A 19,930-nucleotide genomic window follows, 5' to 3' on the forward strand; every position below is an offset into this window, starting at 1 on the left:
CTCTCCGGGAGCTGTGTACCAAGGAATGCAAATCAAATTAATAAAAACTTTTCCCCAATAGAGAAATAAACATTTGACTAGATACAGCTTAGAAAATACTGATAGACTGAATTCTCTTGGGGCTTTATAGCTACACTTTAGAGTCTGCGTACCTGTACCTGGACCTCCTAGAACTCTACTGAACCAAACTTAGGACAGCCAGCTATTTATAGACACCATCTCTCTTTCTATCTTTCTGTCTCTGCAGCATTTTTTCTACCATGTACCTACCTATCTATTTATCTATCTATTATTATTATTATATTTTATGCAAATAAAAAAATAGCATGTTTTTTCCATTGCTGTTTATTTCTCTACTGTGATAAGCATGAATAAGGTATATGTGTGTTGTCTTGACATATGCATTGAGAACACAGTGTTTTCCATGTGGGCTCATACAGTGGAACTGAAAGGTGCTATTCTTTTTCATGACACTTTTATCATTTATGTTATTTATAATAATATTTTGTATTAATCTTAAAGGCAATCAGTCAATAGGATCAACCCTCTTAAGCTGTCTATATGGGCATGTAGGTCATAGGAAGCTGAATAAAATGATACATTGATATCTACAATCTGATGTCTTTTATTAAAAATAAGATCTAGAGGCAGATCAGTGTCCCACCCATAGATCTTAAGAGTTCATTTACATATAAGAAAAACGTGAATTTCTCTGGAATAAGACATCAGATCGTAAATATCAAGGTACCATTTTATTCAGCTTCCTTTGACCTACATGCCCATATAGACAACTTCGGTGGGTTGATCCTACTGACAGATTCCCTTTAACATGTTTTAAAAACAAGCAGCATAAAGTTAAAGGACAGCACTATCAACATAATTAGAATCTTAATCTCCTCCAAACTCAGGACAGGTCCACATACCTACTTTGAAAAGTTAAATTGGAAATCTAGAAAACAAAGTTGAAAATTGCTCTAAACCAATCATTACCATATTTCTCCCCAGAAGTTATCTCATTTGAGCTATGAATGGTAGCTGTGGGCGAACCCCAATTTTATGTAAATATATATTAAACACACTGTAATGCAGAATTTAAATTATTATATACATTTTTGCAAATCTCATTACTTTGAAGATCTTTGTTTGCTACTAGAGGATAAAAACTTTGGTGTTTACATCATAAGGTTGGAAATCCCTACAGACATAGTCCTGCTCATTGTTATACAGGTGATTTTCATTGATTTTACTCTGAGTAATCTTCTGCAATAAATTACACATCGTAATTTAACCACTCTGACAACGCAACAAATTAGCCCTTTCTGTGACGTCTATCACATAGTCCATAGTCTTATACTGTGTATTAACATGCCAATAAATAAGTCACAAGATTGTTAGAAATACTTATGGCAGACTATTTATTCCTGCCTCTTATCTTCACGAGTCAAGAGTTAAAAGTGAGTTATTTGTGGAGAGCAAAAAAAATAAGAAGTAAAAGTAATGTGGTCTGACTGTGTCATATGCAACATTTCCAAAGGAGAATAAAGTGCTGACAATGTCAAATCAGTATCTTATTTTTACAGGTGTCACTGTGAAAACCAAATGTTATCAATTTTTGGGGTCAAATTCTTGTCAAAAAGCAAGAATACTGCTTCTAATTCCTGGATTCTTTCAATCATTTACATTTCTAAAATTATAGTAGCCATGGAAATGAGTGACTATATTCAAGTAAAATGGATATATATATATACCCACACACCCACAGAGGGGGACAGAAGTAGAAATACAGTTTAAATAAAAGTTGAATTATTATCATGTTATCAACTGTGCATGGTCTTTTGGAATAAACCTAATCATTGATAACTCTGCAAAAGATAAAGTGCATCTAAGTAAAATTTGGTAACTGTTGTTGGCTTTCAACCAGCCACATCTATCTACTAGTAACAGTGATGAGCGAGTATGTTTTGTTAACCCTTTCGGCGAGTATGCTCAGGCCGAGCTCCAAGTATTTATAGCTGCTCGGTGATATGGTTGAATCGCTCCCGTGTGCATGATTTGCAGCTGTTTGACAGTTTTATTACATGGGAGGAATGTCTATTTCTTACACATTCCTCACATGTAATAAAGCTGTCAAACAGTTGCAAATCATGCACAAGGGAGTGATTCAAACATATCACCGAGCAGCTATAAATACTCGGAGCTCGGCCCGAGCATACTCGGCGAAAGGGTTAACAAAACATACTCGCTCATCACTAACTAGTAATAATAAAACAATATAAATAGATACCATCGGCCCAATTCATCAAAGCTTTCCTGCCAGAATTCTGGCGTTAAAGCCCTGAAAAGCAAAAAAATGTAGGCGCAATTCGAAACTGGGCATAAATTTTGCGACTTCTGGTGTCTTCTCCATTTTCTCTATTTCGGCGAAGCTGGGGTGGGATGGTCAGCATGCCAAGTTGTTATCACTGTTGACTTACAGTGCTCGGGTCCTGAGTTCAAATCCCACCAAGGACAACATCTGCAAGGAGTTTGTATGTTTTCCCTGTGTTTGCGTGGGTTTCCTCCGAGTTCTCCGGTTTCCTCCCACACTCCAAAGACATACTGATAGGGAATGTACATTGTGAGCCCCTATGGGGACAGTTTTGATGATGTCTGTAAAGTGCTGCGGAATTAATGGTGTTATATAAGCGAGTAAAATAAATACAATACAATGTATACACACTGTATGTATAAAATAAAAAAATGGGTTTATGAATCATCCTCATGTGAATTCCATTGTATTATATGTATCCCATACTTGTTAAAAAAAAGTTTTAGTAGTCATAAGAAAGCTCATAAGTAGCAAAATTGAATATTTTATAATAATAATAATAATAATTAAAAAAAAAACTTTGTATTCGTGAATAGGGAGATGAACAACATTTCTTCCCAACATTTTTGCATAACAGAGTTCTTGCTAGACAAGCGCTCTTCAGGAACAGTGGTATTACTACAAAGCTTTTCTATGACAAGATGGTGTTTTCAATAGAGGGAAGCAATGTCAAGAATACAGTTGTGAAGCTCAGCAACTGATGCGACAATAAAGACACTTTCACAGTTTTCAGCATTGTGTAGTGTTGAAAGTATTTTAATCGGGCACCCAGCTACAGAGAAATCATTTTCTAGTAGGTGATAACATATTTATTACAAGATTTATTGTTATTGTGATGCTTGCCATTTACAACCTATTACATATATTGAATTCTCTCACTCCTACGCAAGTTTTCCTGTATTATTTCTCAATGTTTTATAGTATTTTGTCTTAAAGACAGAGCACATTAGGATTTTAGCTTTCTTTGGTCTTATGCTTTGTGATTATTATACTTAGACTATTTGTTTAAATTAGATATAATTTAGCTGTTATATAAATTTTACTTTTGCAAAAAACAGTAAGGCCAAGTTCACACGACCTTCGGTCAAAGTGCTCTCTGTAAAAAAAACTGACAGCATACATATACCACTCAGACCATTGTTATCCAATGGGGCAGTGCAGATGAGCGTTTTTTTTTTTATGGATTGAATCTGCGCCTTTGAAAAACATCTCAGCGTGCACTAGCTTCTTTCATGTGTCAGATGAGAATCACACATTCAAGTCTATGGATGGGCAAAAAAAAAATCGAATTCCATACAGAGCCACAGTATAGCATCAAATTTTTATTGGTACATTGCAGTACTTAAAAAGGTGAAACAGTTTTTAGTATTGCAAATTTATTCACTGATGACGTCTCAGAGACATATGTTTCGTGGGTGGGGCTGGTCTGTGCTCTCCCTGCTCATCGTATTCTCTCCTTTTCAATGCACACTTAACAGTGCACTTTCTTGCCAGCTCATCAATTCTCAATAGAACCAGCGAGTGAGTGCACTGTCACTGTATATTCAAAGGAATAGAGCAGGGAGGAGGGAGCGCATACTGACAACCAAGGCATGCTCAGTAGAGCAGGGAGTAGTCAAGCCCCTGAAATTAATACCACTGATGCTAATACCACTGATGCTACATTGTTTAAGGGCGGGGAAAGCAGCTGTGGCAATGACCCTGCCCCCTGATGATGACATCTTTTTTGAGCATCCCAGCATGCACTGACAATTCTCATATGAAACAGCATATGAACAGAAGTAAAACAAAAAAAGCAGGAAGATAAACAGGAAGCAGTAGGGAATTTTTAATTCAAATATATTAAAAATGTTATTAGCTTATTCATTTAGATAGATGAGCATTTAAGTTAAAATTCTAATTTGGTTACAGACCACCTCTTTAACAAAGGATTGTCCCATATTGGACAACCCCTTTAACTTGATGCTTTAAGGCAAATTGTGTAACAGGCCCCCTAGCGTTCATGTGTAATTTATAGTAGTGGTCTTTTTTATGTGCCAAACATGCAGGGCAGGATTTATCATTGAGTAATCTGAGCAACTGTAGTGCACAATAGCTGCTACTTCTAAAAATTGTGTCTATAAACGTTGAATATAATTATGGTTATATCATAGACTATAGAACTGTTATTTGGCTACTGCATGTCACAATTATTTGAGTACAGTATAAAAGTATGTACTCAAGCTACAGTATATTATAGATACGCTAGAATATCTCATACACTTGGTTCAGATCCACCATGTATATACCAGTTTTTGTTACCATCTACATAATCTCTGTAAATATAATATAATTTTATTTTATTTATTAGGTGAAGTTATTTTGTTAATCATCTTAGGCACAATCATTTTCTGCTTACTGTGAAAGTAAAATTTAGAAAGTTCACTTTTTGAACCAATATATTTATAGCATTTATTGTGCAGAATAAAAAATTATACTTCAGCCAAAAAAAACAAAAAAAAACATAAAATATTTATATTTATACAGAATTTTTGCATGGTAAGAATATAATTTCCTTACCGGATTATTAACTCTTAAGACCTGCATTCCTAATGTCCACAGCATCATCTTCTCTAGCTATTCCTGCAACATTGTTCCACTTTCTTGACCTTTTAACTGAAAAACAGAGTAACACAGTAAAAATTATTTTTATATTCTGAAAATTAAAGATAGTATTATTTAACAGCATGTTTATTTTTAACGATATATTCCAAAATAATTCCAAAATCTGGAAGAAAACCTCTCCGGCTCTGTGACTCTACAAATAATCTTTTGGCTTTATTGAACCATCCACATAGACATCCAGGTTAAGACATCATGTGCATACTCTAATGCATTTCAGGCTATGCAGAGTCCTTAGTCATATCATAGATTTCATGTGGAGTGCTGGAGACATTTTTTTTCTCTTTTATTATAGCACGCTGCGTTGTGCACCTACTTAGGCACTAGCAGTCAACTTTGCATGTACAACCAAGAAATTGTTGGCATTGGGTCTGTTATGATTGCGTAACAACTCTCTAGGGAACGTAGGTAATAAACTAAAAACAGCAACTGACCCTGCCGGTTCCTGTACAGACTAGAGATGCTGACCAGCAGTCCCTAACCCTAACCACAGACTAGAAGATGGCAGCTAGGACTTACGCTCCCTGAAAGGCCGTCAAGTGCTTCATGTTCCTCCTAAAGAACCGGAGGGCAAAGCAGAGTGTGAATTACCTACAAAAGGGAAAGTGTGCTGAAAAAAGTAAAGATCCTAGAGTGAGTAAAGTAAACCATGAAATACAAAATAAAATATAAAGTACGTACAGTTAGATAATATGCCGCCTACTTCCCAAAAAGAAGAAGAAGGTAGGTGTAAAGTAAAGAACAGAAACCGCAAGGAAATAAACCCTAGCTTGAATTTCACTGACTGGCTTCAAGCTATAGTAGAAGAAAAAAGAAACTATCACCTGCAGGAAATGCCAGCATGGAGACAGAATATAAAGCCGCACTCGAAAGGTGATAGGGCAGACAAATGAAAATACCAGTCTTATGCTGAACAGACTGCAGCCAGAATAACAGAACCTAAACACCCAGAGAAAAGGTGTGTCTGCTGTGGCTCGGTAGAAAGAGAAACTGACCACAAAACACAGGTTCAAGGGTCCGGACCCAGGAGCATGACAGGGTCACCTATGCTCCCAAACAACCTGGGTACTGCATGGAAAACAGCACCTAAATTATTACTAAGGAAATGCTTAAATAAAGATTACTACATTTCAACTGGTTGATGTATGTGTTGAATTATTAGATGAAATTTTTACAGACTGAGAATTGCAGGATATGGAAAGACTAAAGTTTTGGGCAGATGGTCTAAAGGATGATGACTTAATAAATTGGGATTTTCGTATATAATGTATTAGCTGGAATACTGCCATTTGTACCTTTCAGAAATCCAGCTGCTGTTTCAGAACTTTTTAGTTATATATGTTCTGGATGCCGATGAAATTAAATTCCATCCATTAAAAACAAGTGCTAGTAGGCACAATATACAGTTACGTCTGTATTTTACAATGTAATGTTGATTTCAGAATACTTGTATGTTCAAACAATTCCAGGTGTAATAATAATTATTATTATTATAACTTTTAGGAAAACCAAATAATTCTAAAAAAGTTAGTTGTATATGTAGAGAGCATATAATAAAAATAAATATATAGGTTCAACAAGGTGAATTATTGTATAAAGATCCATTGTTTGTACAGGTTCATGGAGAACACTCAGCTCAAAATAATAGTGACGCACCCCTGGGCCTGTATCGCGCAGCGTTGCGCATGCGGGAGCTTACCCGGAGCCGGATCTGTTGAGGGTTGTAGTCTCGTGGCGGTGACCCGGTCCGTGCCCAGGGAGTCAGACTAAGTGGCGCTGTATTAGCGGTAGATGTTATACGACTACGCCACCCGTTGAATGCAGCGAAGGAGCTGCCGCTGCAGGGCAGACCGCTGAGGCCGGTGGTAGGATTGTGCAGCGTGATAGTATCACCCCCAACGGGAGGGGTATGGCCTCAGGGCAGCCGACGTGGATGATGGGGGTAGCAGGAATCACTCAGAGACGATGCGGTGTAATTCAGGGTCTTTACTGGTGATAAAGATAGACCCTCCCGGAGTACTGGCTAGCGATCGGGGCCTGGTCAGTCCTTGAGCAGATGGGATCTCCCCTGGCCAGGCGGAGTTGTAGGCCTCCCAAACTGACTGTACTCTTCTGGCTACCTTGCTAGAGGCGGGTATAAGTAGCCCACGTCCCTGAGTGTACCGTGTGGTGCTCACCCGTATGGCCGGTGACTCGGGGCCTTCTAGTGGCGTCCGCTCCACGACGGCGGTGCTGGTCCCACGCGTGTGACCGTGCCTTCGGGTTTCTTGGCCAGAGGACCTGAAATCCCCTGTCGGGCGGTTTCTGCTGCTGGGTAAAGATTAGTCCCCACAGCCTCGGACTCCGGGTCCGGTGATAGCTTCTCAGTCAGGGCGAGCTCTGCAGCTGCCAGCCCCTGACTCCTTATAGCACTGCTCCCACAGAGCTCCTGATGTTCTTTTCCTAGATCTGCTTCTCTTCTCTGTCTCTACTTTTTCTCTACTCACTAACCCTGCCTCAGCCCTAGGTTTATATAGGGGAAGTTCTTCCCCTCCCAGGACTGGGCAGGAGGTGTGGCATGCACAGGATCCCTGACCAAGAGACCTCCCACCTGCTCTCAGACATAACATTGCTGTTACTGTGGAAACCAGACCCCTGGGGTGCCACAATAGTACATCTGGAATTACTTTCATTATTATTGGGAAACCAACTTCAAGTGGCATGTTATGTAGAAAACAGTATATTACCCTGTGACTTTAGCAATGAAGGGGCCACCACTACAAAAAAAAAAAAAAAACAGACCAGCACCTCCAAACTGAATTAAGCAAGTCTGAACAGGTACAAAAACTGCTATGACTTCAAAATATACAGACAAGAAAATATAGCAGCATACTGCATACAACTTGGCACTTACAAACATTGAATATATGAAATTTGGACTGCATTACTGTGTACCTTTGTATGCTTTTAGTCCAGGAGAGGCATATTTGATAAATATTAGGCTAGGGTCCCATCAATGAAAGATATGGTTTGTTGCCTTGTTGCAGCTGGTGTTCTCTCATTAATTGACTCATTTATGTGCTAAGTACCTTAACTTTTACAAGTATATTCAATATCACAGTAATGCAGTTCAAATTTCACATATTCAATGTTTGCATATATCATAGCACTTATAGAGTGCTGCTGTATTCTTTTGTTTGAGGTCATCAAATACACAAGATAAGCAGCAATATTCACATAGTTTATATAAATTAAGCCCGGTAGTTTATTTCCAACACAATTACATTATCATTACTAATTTGAATCTTGAATATGCAGAATGTATCCATGTGGAGCAGGAGAAATAAAGAGGTGTAGTTTCTGTTATTATTTATTTTGATGTACTGTCTACCAAGATGGCGCTCCGCAGGAATATCTGAGCAATCTCCATATTTTCAACTTGAATGAGTTTGTCCATTCTTTTGTGACCTCATGGAAAATGAATTCATTAGCATTGCATGCACTGACAATAGGTGTGTAGATAGATAGATAGACAGATAGATAGATAATGGATCGATAGATAGATGATATATAGATAGATAGATAGATAGATAGATAGATAGATAGATAGCACAGATACAGTTGAAACCAGAGGTTTACATACACTATATAAAAAGACACATATGACACATATGATTGTTTTTCTCAATATCTGACATAAAATCAGAATAAACCTTTCCTGTTTTAGGTCAATTAGGATTACCATAATTTATAATATTTGCCAAATGCCAGAATAATGAGACAGAGAGAATGTTTTAAGGCATTTTTATTACTAACTGCAAAGTCAAAAGTTTACATACACTAAGATTACTATGCCTTTAAACAATTCTGGACTGCCCATATGATGATGTCATGTGTTTGGAAGCTTCTGATATGTTTTTTTGGCAACATCTGAGTTAATTACAGACACACCTGTGGATGTATTTTAATGCACACCTGAAACACACTGCCTCTTTTTGTAGCATCATGGGAAAGTCTAAAGAAATCAGCCAAGATATCAGGAAGAGATTTGTGAACTTGCACAAGTCTGGCTCATCCTTGGGTACAAGATACCTGAAGGTCCCTCTTTTATCTGTGCAAACAATTATATGCAAGTACAAACAAGATGGGAATGTCCAGCCATCATACCGCTCAGGAAGGAGACAGGTTTCGTGTCCCAGAGATGAAAGTGCTTTGGTCCGACATGTGCATATCAACCCAAGGACAAAGCAAAAGACCTTGTGAAGATGATGGCGGAAGCTGGTAAGATTGTGTCAATAACCACAGTCAAACGAGTACTGTATCAACATGGGCTGAAAGGCCACTCTGCAAGGAAGAAGCCATTACTCCAAAAGAAACATAAAAAAGCCAGATTAATGTTTACGAATGCACACAGGAACAAAGACCTTAATTTTTGGAGACATGTCCTGTAGTATGATGAAACTAAAATTGAACTTTTTGGGCATAATGACACTGTTACGTTTGGAGGAAAAAGGGAGAAGCTTGGAAGCCTAAAAACACCATCCCAACTGTGAAACATGGGGATGGCAGCATCATGTTGTGGGGTTGTTTTGCTGTAGGAGGGACTGGTGCACTTCAGAAAATAGATGGCATCATGAGAAAAGAAGATTATGTGACAATACTGAAGCAACACATCAAGACATCAGCCAGGAAGTTAAAGCTTGGGTGGAAATGGGTCTTCCAAATGGACAATGATCCAAAGAATACTCCCAAAATGGTAACAAAGTGGCTTAAGGATAACAAAGTTAATGTTTTGGAGTGGCCATCAGAAAGCCCTGATCTCAATCCTAAATTGAAAATTTATGGGCAAAGCTGAAAAGGCAGGTGCGAGCAAGACAACCTACAAACCTGGATCAGTTACACCAGTTTTGGAAGGAGGAATGGGCCCAAATTCCGACCAACTATTGTGAGAAGCTTGTGGAAGGATATCCAAATATTAAAAATTATGGTAATCCTATTTGACCTAAAATGGGAAAGGTTTATTCTGATTTCATGTCAGATATTGAGAAAAACATGCATATGTGTCTTTTTATATAGTGTATGTAAACTTCTGGTTTCAACTGTAGATAGATAGATAGATAGACAGACAGCCTGCAAAAACAAGAAGGAAAAGTTTTGTAATTATGGAAATCACAGATTGGACAGACATGTTAATGATATGCAAATGCTGAAAAAAATGTCAAGATCGCTCGATTTATTTAATATTGCGTATGAGCAACATGCACAGAAATACTGGTACTTACACGCCTTGGCATTCTGTCAATGGGGTTATTTTTAGTTGTCTGAGGAAAATTCTACCACGCAGAATGCACTTGATCCACTGCTGGCAGCTCGCATTGTAATTGCCAACTAATGATGTCCCAGATGTACTCGTTGGATGATAAATCAGGAAATGCTGCAGGCCATGGTAGCACTTTTAAGCCACAAAGGCTACTCACTAGCAGAACTAGCAACATGCAGCCTGGTGTTGTGTTACAAAACAGGTCCTGGAACATTGAGCATATCATTGGTCAGCAATTGCAAAGGGAGCTGCCAGCAGCGGATCTTGATGATTTGTGCGCCCACATGCATTTGGCATGGAAATAATAATCTCATTGTTAGTATGCAAGGTATTAAAGTGCATGTGGCGCTCATTCTCAATACTGAATAAATCGAGATATTTTGAAAATATTGTTTCCATTTTTTAATCATTTGCATATCATTAACATGTCTATCCATCCTGTGATTTCTTGGTGTTGCAATTTTCATGTTAAGAAATGTACTGTAGATAGATAGATAGATAGATTCGGGTTATATAAATAAATAGATAGAGAGATATGGGCTATATACATAAATAGATAGATAGATAGATAGATAGATAGATAGATAGATAGATAGATAGATAGATAGATAGATACATAGAATCTAACAACATAGCAACGAGTATGACTTGTATAGCTATATGCCTAAGGCTAAGCATGTCAGAAGAGCACGAACATTCCCATATAGCTGCTCCAGACATAACAGTCATCTCTAAGCCCTTTTTGTGTCTGGAGAGATTTCCTATTGTGTCTGAGTTTTCTCTGCTAATGCTGAACACCCCATAGTCTTGAACCTGCCTCTCACTGGTTAATATGTGAATACAATTTCGCAACTTAAACAATTGTGTTACAGAATTAAACACCAATGGAGTTTAAGACAAATGCCAGAAGTACAAATTCGTTCTTCAGTTTTTGACAGATATAAAGAACAAAAAGAAACTGAAAACTATCAAGCATGGAACACATCAAACTGACAAGCTAACATCTTTTAAGAAATTGACATTCATATAACATGAAACAATCTATTATGTTAAAATGCTGACTTTCATTGCATTCAAGGTCAGCGAATGGAAAGAGTAACCAATTTTTCCTTGTACATTTATTGGATTACAATATAACCAAATACAACTTGTGGCTAATAACATTTATTTATCAAAGTTAAAGGGAACCTGTCACCAGAAAAAATACTATTAACCAGCAGATATGGGGTTAATCTGCAGGTTAATAGTGTAACTAAACTGCCCGGAGCCTGCATGTTGCTGACCGCTGCGAGGAGAAAATTAACTTATTTCCCCCTGGCTGTGTTTGGGTTTCAGTAAAGGGCGGCGCCGGTACTGGTTCAGTCATTGCTTTGAGAATACTCAGCAGCGGTTGTGGGCCGCCCTCGACCCTCACTGACAGCCAGCCCCAATGCAGAGCCAGTGTCCATCAGGGCCAGGGGTGCGGTACACTCAGAGCAGTGACTGATCCCGCGCCAGCGTCATCCCCGCGACTAAAACCCAAACCGTGCCAGGGAGAATAAAGTTCATTTTCTCCCCGCAGTGTCAGGGGGCCGGGCAGGTTAGTAACGCTATTAACCTTCAAATTAACCCCATATCTGCAGGTTAATAGTGTTTTTGTGGTGACAGGTTCCCTTAAAATTTTTCAGTAACATAACTAATTAGAAAAATTCAGCTATGAAGGGTGAATTATCAATAGCGCTGTAAGGTTTATGATAAATCCAGAAAATGTACTAATAAGAGTAACCTATGAGAAAAAAGGACATCATTGTCTGAAACGCGTAAGCTTTTCTTATGTCCTGGAACTCCCGTTTTACTCTTTGTACTTTTTAATGGAGCGCAAACAAAATTTGGAATTTTTAAATTGCTTTTGGTGCCGGATTGCAATCTTTTCTATTGACTACTCATGGATATCGGCCTCGAAGAAACAAGCATTGATTAATATCAAAATTGCTCTGCGGTATTGTGGTGAGCTGATGTTTTTTCTCCTTTAAAATTATCAATAGTGTTTTAAGGTTTGTGAAAAATCCAGAAATTGTGCTAAATTTATCAAAATAAGCCAAATGATAAATATCATGGCTTGATGTGTAGCTACAATATTTTGCGCAATAAAAATTGGGCACACCTTTTAAAAAATGTTGTGCCATTTTAGTCACAAGATACAATATAAAACATTTTCTACTTATTTTTTGCTTCTAAATTGTAGTGGAATATTATTAATGACATTATTAATGACATTTCTCTACTAGCTCAGAAAAATGGAGTAGGACATTTTATTTAAAAGCTTATCATCAAGCCATAGAAGGGCATCAGTGACCCCAAGCTAACAAGGAGAAATGAGTAGTAAAAAAATGATTTTGGACCAGAAGAAAACAATAAATAAATTGTATTTTTGTGTTTGTGTACCATAGCTGACTATTGGGAAAAATCCCTGTTCTCGGCAGCACATCAACCTGTGTAAACAGGATATGTGCTGCTGAGAACAATAACAGTTTATAAGCACAGAATAACCATATTGCTCATCATTATGTGTGCATGGTGAGTGCGGTTGGTCTGCCTAAACAGGCTATTAATCGATTATTAAATAGCTGCCATTAGGTAGTGTATTTGCACCCGGTTATAGTTTTAGGAAGAGTTCTCCTTCAACCAATCTCTATCAGCTGTAACCTAAACATAAAATGTGACTGTTAATAACAACCAAAGAAAAGTAACTAAAAATAACGGATCCCCTTGATTTTTTATGGCCACTTTTTTCTGAAAACACGAACCCTGTTCAGCTTTTCGCGTAGATAAAGAGCCCATCAACCTATATCCACTTTAAACGTAAAAAGTGAATCCTTCCATGCACTTTACTAAGCTTCCCTGACATAAAATAGGGGTATTGCACCAAGTTCTGTGGCTTTATCCCTCCTTCACGCTAAAAGCCATTTGTCACAGCTTTCACTAAACATGTTCTTTACTTTACAAATTGACCAAAGGATTATTTTAAAATGTCTTGCTGTCACACTATCAAATACAATCATTTGTGTGGTTAAAAACGCAGCAGGAGAAACTTGAAAAGCGAAAATGTCAAGAGCCGCATACAATTTCATACTATTTTTGACCCATTGAGGCGATAAAGTAATTCTGTATAATTCCTCACAATAGTAAGCCTGAATTCTCGGCTCTGTGAAATCTTAATAGCTCCTAATGGCAGTGTACAGTCTTCAGACGTCTGTTTGCAGTCTAGCAAATAACCACACAAAGACAGCAAATTTAGAGTTGCATGCTACTTTTTGATTCTTCTCTAAAAAAGCACGGGGGAACAGAGTGAGACATTAGGACTTGACCAGCTGTGAGATAATGAATGCCAAATCCCTGCCTACTAGAACGGGAAGCCTTGTTGTGCATTGCATTAGGAGCTGGCATGTGAAATGTGACAAATAAGAGGAAAGTGATCACTACCGGAGTCCTTGAGCTATGGTTGTAGAGCAGCAACTGGTCACTGACCTTTTTGCATTTGTATAATCTGTAGTTATGTCTTCACTAGAGATGAGTGGACCCGTGAAAGTTTGGATTCTGGTACCTGACCCTAACTTTACTCCAAAGTTTGGTTCAGGTACCTGAACTTCAACCAGAACCCAAACCAAACTCATTAAAAACAATGGGGACCCAGACTTTTGAGCTACAGAATTCTCTCTTACTGCAACGGACTTCCCCTGGAACTCCGAACATGGAACAATGGAAAGTCGGTGTTCGGGGTTTAGCTGTCTGGTACGAATGCCGATCTTTTAAGTTCGGGTTCACTCATCTCTAGTCTTCACTACTGGAGAGGAGGAAGGACAATGTGGCTTTGACTGCAAGAACCATAGTATTAACCAAACCTCCCTACTTATGGCCACTAACTGATTTTTCAAAATGAGACCCCTATATCAATCTCTTGCTTTCATAGCTAGGAATCAGCAATAGGTCTTTATACTCCCAATTACAATAATTGCTTAGCCTTATGGCCTTATTTTGGATATTTATATGAATATCAGGAGATCACACAATAAAATGATTTAAAGAAAATCTGTCAACAGATTTTTACTTCCCTATGATTTAGAGGCAGATACTCTGATTCTAGTGATATATCACTTACTTGGCTGCTTCCTGCTGTCTTGATAAAATCACAATCAGATTTACCAGTTCTCTGAATGCTGAGCTGGGTATAATCCCGCCCATACCACGGATTTACAGCTTTCTATTTACACTGTGCATAGGCAGAAAGCTGCCAATCAGTAGTGGGGGTGGGGTTATACAGAGTTCATGAATATGGAAGACTACATGGTAACAGGTGTACTAGTCCTCTAGTGATAATCTCCTGCTGATAAAACTGTGATTTTATCAAAGTTACAGCCAGCAAACCATCAAAACCTGGTGAAAGATTCCCTTTTCCACTACTGGAAAGAACCTTCTTAAATGCTGCAGTGTCCCTAATAAAATAAGTACACATACTCACCTCCTGGACCAGTGTCATTTTAGCAATGTCAGCGCCATGTCTCCCCATTCTTATATCATGTGAGCACTCTGACCAATGAGCGGCCACTGATGGGCTGCAGCCTTCACAGATCCATCAGACTAAACTCCATCTGACGGAAGGCTGCAGCCCATCAGTGGCTGCAGTTCCCATGAGACATAATGTCATGTAAGCACCGGGAGACATAGCGCAGACATCGCTGGAAAGCCGCCAATGCCGAGACTTATGTGTTGTTTATATTTTATTAGGGGGACTGCAGTTTTTATGAAGGGGTTCTCCATAGTAGACAGGACCTTCAATACTATAATAAAAAACAATATAAACCTGTTAAATGTGAATGTGGAAGACATCAAACACATAGCATGTAATTATATTTCTAGTCCTTTGGAGATGATCAATACAACCAATACTATGATACCGATGACCTTTGCTAAGAATATCTCCTGGAAAGTTGCCTTCAACCATTTTTTATAAACCTTAGAAGCATCCTTGCCCTCTATGTCTGGGAAATCACCATAGTAACTAGCGACTGTATGGATTACTCCAAGCCTCACTGTAGCATGCAGTATTTCGTTATTTCCGCTCAGTCCTATACTAATGAATTAAACCTGCAAAATATAGATTTGGTGATTTAATGAATTAGCCAGGTGAACTAATTGTTGCTGTGACCACAAATACATTGAAAAGGATTGATCAGAAAGTGTAATATGATAGCAGTGGCCACAGATCCATAACTCACTATTTGTTATTTATCAGGAATTTTAGTGATATTTAGTTGTTTGTTTTTTTCAGTTTTTACACCCAGTTCAGTGCATTTGTAGAGACATCACTGGCTGCTGGGGAAATGTTGAATGCACACAATAGATTTTTGCTTAGAATCATCAAGGGGGTAATACACCCTATACACCCTACACTTTCACACTAAGGTATTTAGAGTTTTCGGTTACAGTTCCCTTGTCACTGCTCCACTGGTTACTCTGCATATTATAAATACAGTGAAAGACTTTGATATAACCACCCTATTGCTCGAAATTAATCAAAGATAAAGTCCAATATACATAGGCTTTATGGAAATTGGAAATTTATCAGAATGGTCACCCGAAACAAGAATTACCTGAAAGTTAGTATTCAAGATTGAAAAAATATAAGGGTCCAAATACCATAAGTGTTGTATCAGCATAAAAGGGGGTTGTCTGGTCTTAAACTACAAGTCTGCAGACACGTGAATCCTCACAACACGCGCACTGAGCGCTGTGAGGATTCTCCAGTGCAGTCGCCGGGAGCGGCTGGACCTCAAGTATATGATATGAATGCTCACGGCCATATTCAGACTAGATGTGCATGGCCTCGCTCAATGCAAGTGTATTGTGCAGGGCCAGGAACAGTCTAGTTAGAATGTGGCCGGGGGTATGCATATCACATACTTGCAGTCACATGACTGCAGTTCCTAGCGATAGAAAATCTTCACAAAGTGCAGTGTGCGCAATGTGAGGATTCATAAGTCTGCAGTCACATAGAGTGACTGCAGAATTGTAGTTTAAGACCGGACAACCCCTTTAAGTAATGAAGAAGTAATTGAACAATGACCAAACTTTTAGCGGATTTTCAAATATTTTAACATTTTAAAGGCTATAGACCTTTGACCTGGAAAAAGAATATTTTTCATACATTAATTGTTAACTAGAGTCACAAAAAAATATTGTTTGTGTAAGTTTATTCCTTTATTCAATTCCAGAATCTACCGATATGCAGTCTGTAAACTTTTCCTAGTTTCAGACTATGCACTTATGAATGCATATCTCTAATAATACAATCTGAATGTGATGTGTGGGTCACAAGGATGTTGCTGAATTCACTAGTTCTTATGTATTATCATAGATTCATCTATTCACTGTTTCACCTTCTACAGCGCATGAAGGATTTCTTTTCCCTTGAGTCGACAAGACATAGTTACATAGTTACATAGTTTATAAGGCCGAAAAAAGACAAGCGTCCATCCAGTTCAGCCTATTTCTTGTGCACTGCAGCTATTCCGTAGCGTTGATCCAGGGGAAGGCAACAAAAAAACATGCGGTATAGGCCAATTTACATCATTGAGGAAAAATTCACTTCCCGACACCAATCTGGCAGTCAGATTAAATCCCTGGATTAATTAACTATCACTAAGCATAAAATGTAATTTTATTGTTCTCAAGAAAGGCGTCCAGGCCTCTCTTGAACTCATTAAGTGAGTTGGACATCACCACTTCCTCTCCCAGAGAGTTCCAGAGTCTCACGGCTCTGACCGTAAAGAATCCCCTTCTATTTCCTCCAGACGCATAGTGTGCCCCCTCGTCTTTGTCACCATCCTTGGTATAAACAGGTCATGGGAGAGATCTCTGTACTGCCCCCTGATGTATTTATACATGTTTATGAGGTCTCCCCTAAGCCTTCTCTTTTCCAACGTAAATAGGCCTAATTTTGACAACCTCTCTGGGTATTCTAGTCCCTCCATTCCCTTTATTACCTTAGTCGCCCTCCTTTGTACCCTCTCTAGCTCCAATATGTCTTTCCTGAGCACCGGAGCCCAGAACTGTGCACAATATTCTAAGTGCGGCCTTACCAGCGCTTTATACAGAGGAAGAACAATGTTCTCATCATATGCCCCTATTCCTCTTCTGATGCATGCCATGACTCTATTTGCCTTCGCAGCTGCTGCCTGACACTGGGCACTCCAATTTAATTTGCTATTAACCAAGACGCCCAGGTCCTTCTCCATGTCAGATTTCCCCAACGGTTTCCCATTTAATATGTATGGGTGACTGCTGTTTTTCTTTCCCATGTGCATGACCTTACATTTATCGGTATTGAACCCCATTTGCCATTTTTTGGACCAACTCCCCAATTTATCTAAATCCTCCTGTAGCTGTGCCCTATCCTCATCTGTATTAACTACTTTACAAAGTTTAGTATCATCTGCAAATATTGCTATTTTACTATGCAACCCTTCCACTAGATCATTAATAAATATATTAAATAATATAGGGCCCAAGACAGACCCTTGAGGCACCCCGCTAGTAACCCTGACACACCCTGAGCTTACTCCATTGATAACCACCCTCTGCTTTCTATCACTCAGCCAGCTATTTACCCACTTGCACACATTATCCCCCAGACCAAGCATTCTCATTTTATATACCAACCTTTTGTGTGGCACGGTATCAAACGCTTTGGAGAAGTCAAGGTATACAACATCCACTGACTCTCCCCGGTCCAGCTGTGAGCTCACCTCCTCGTAGAAGGCAATCAGGTTTGTTTGCAAGGAGCGATCCCTCATGAATCCATGTTGATATGGAGTTAGACAGTTATTATCATTAAGATATTCTACAATAGCATCTCTAAGAAATCCTTCAAACAATTTACCCACAACAGACGTTAAGCTGACTGGTCTATAGTTCCCAGGGTCACTTTTAGACCCCTTTTTGAATATTGGTACCACATTTGCTTTGGCGCCAGTCTAGTGGGACAGTCCCTGTCCATATAGAGTGCTTGAATATAAGATACAGCGGTCTGTCTATCACATTACTTAATTCTTTTAGTACCCGGGGGTGTATGTCATCTGGGCCTGGTGACTTGTCTATTTTGATATTATTTAGGCGTTTCTGAACTTCCTCCTGGGTTAGGTGGGTGATATTTAGCGGAGGGTTTACTTTATCACTTTGCATTTCCTCCGATAAATTGTTTTCTTTTGTGAAAACAGTGGAGAAGAAGCTATTGAGTAGGTTTGCTTTACCCTCATCGCCCTCTATGATTTTACCCAGGTTATTTTTCAAAGGGCCAACTCCATCAGTTTTAATCCTTTTACTGTTTATATAGTTAAAGAACAGTTTGGGATTCTTTTTACTTTCCTTGGCAATTAGTCTCTCTGTCTCCTCTTTTGCTATTCTTATTTGTTTCTTACAGATTTTGTTTTTTTCCCTATAAGATATTAGCGCTTCCTCGCTGCCTTCTTGTTTAAGTTTACCGAAAGCCCTTTTTTTGTTTTTCATTGCCCTCTTGACTTCCTTATTTAGCCACATTGGCTTCCTCCTATTCCTAGCCCTTTTATTCCCATAAGGTATGTACCTTCTACAGTGACTATTTCCCATTTTCTATCCGTGCTCCTATTACTGAAGATACTATCCCAGTCTATAAGGTGAAGGGCATCTCTTAGCTGATCAAACTTTGCCCTCCTGAAGTTCAGTGTTTTTGTGACTCCCTTGCTGGGCACCCTACTGAAGCACATGTGGAATTGTATAATGTTGTGGTCACTATTTCCCAGGTGCCCCCCGACCTGCACCTCAGTTATTCTGTCTGGCCTGTTAGTTAATATTAAGTCTAAAAGGGCCGTCCCTCTAGTTGGTTCCTGCACAAGTTGTGACAAGTAATTGTCTTTGATAATTGACAGAAACCTGTTTCCTTTCTGAGATCTACAGCTTTCGGTTTCCCAGTCTATATCGGGGTAGTTGAAGTCCCCCATAATAATCACCTCGTTATTTTTTGCTACTTCGTCTATTTGTCTCATTAATAGACTTTCCGTGGCACCAGACACCAGATATTGAACAGCGTAATTCCCCCCTCTGTTCCCCCCTACCCCTACAGTCTACTGCAGTGCTGGCGAACCCATGGCACGCGTGCCAGAGTGGGCACGCAGAGCCCTCCCTTAGGGCACGCGCGCCATCGCCGCAGCACCAGCGCTACTGGACCAGGACCTGGCCCGGCGGGTGAGTACTCGGAGCCCGCCGATGCCAGTCCCCACTTCAGCTAGATGTGCGCTCTCTGACACACATCTAGCTGAAGTGTATTGCAGCGCACGAGTTGCCAGGCCCGTGCGCCGCAATACACGCTGCTGGCCAATCAGAGGCCAGCAGCTGATGTCAGCGTACAGGCAACCGGGCACAAGGCAAGTGACGTCATGCGTCCCGTCGCTAGGACGCTGGAGTCAGCTGCTGGCTACAGGAGAGGATGCGGCGCTGGAGAGGAAGGAAGGTGAGTAGGAGTGTTTGTTATGTTTTATATATATATATATATATATATATATATATATATATATATATATATGAACAGC

The 19,930-nt window shown here is 39.2% G+C and overlaps 1 protein-coding gene across 4 annotated transcripts in view; it reads right to left on the reverse strand.

Moving 5' to 3' along the window:
- ATXN1 (ataxin 1) overlaps window positions 1–19,930 on the reverse strand; it is a 379,017-nt gene that overhangs the window by 261,973 nt on the left and 97,114 nt on the right. For all 4 annotated transcript variants that reach the window (XM_073678801.1, XM_073678804.1, XM_073678803.1 and 1 more), the window contains exon 2: window positions 4,928–5,023. The gene's annotated coding sequence lies outside the window, so the exon portion shown is untranslated. The remainder of the gene's footprint in view (window positions 1–4,927; window positions 5,024–19,930) is intronic.

This window comes from Phyllobates terribilis, unplaced genomic scaffold (assembly GCF_046119375.1).
Source record: "Phyllobates terribilis strain yellow unplaced genomic scaffold, ASM4611937v1 Scaffold_4__5_contigs__length_816908805, whole genome shotgun sequence".
Taxonomy (NCBI): Eukaryota; Metazoa; Chordata; class Amphibia; order Anura; family Dendrobatidae; genus Phyllobates; species Phyllobates terribilis.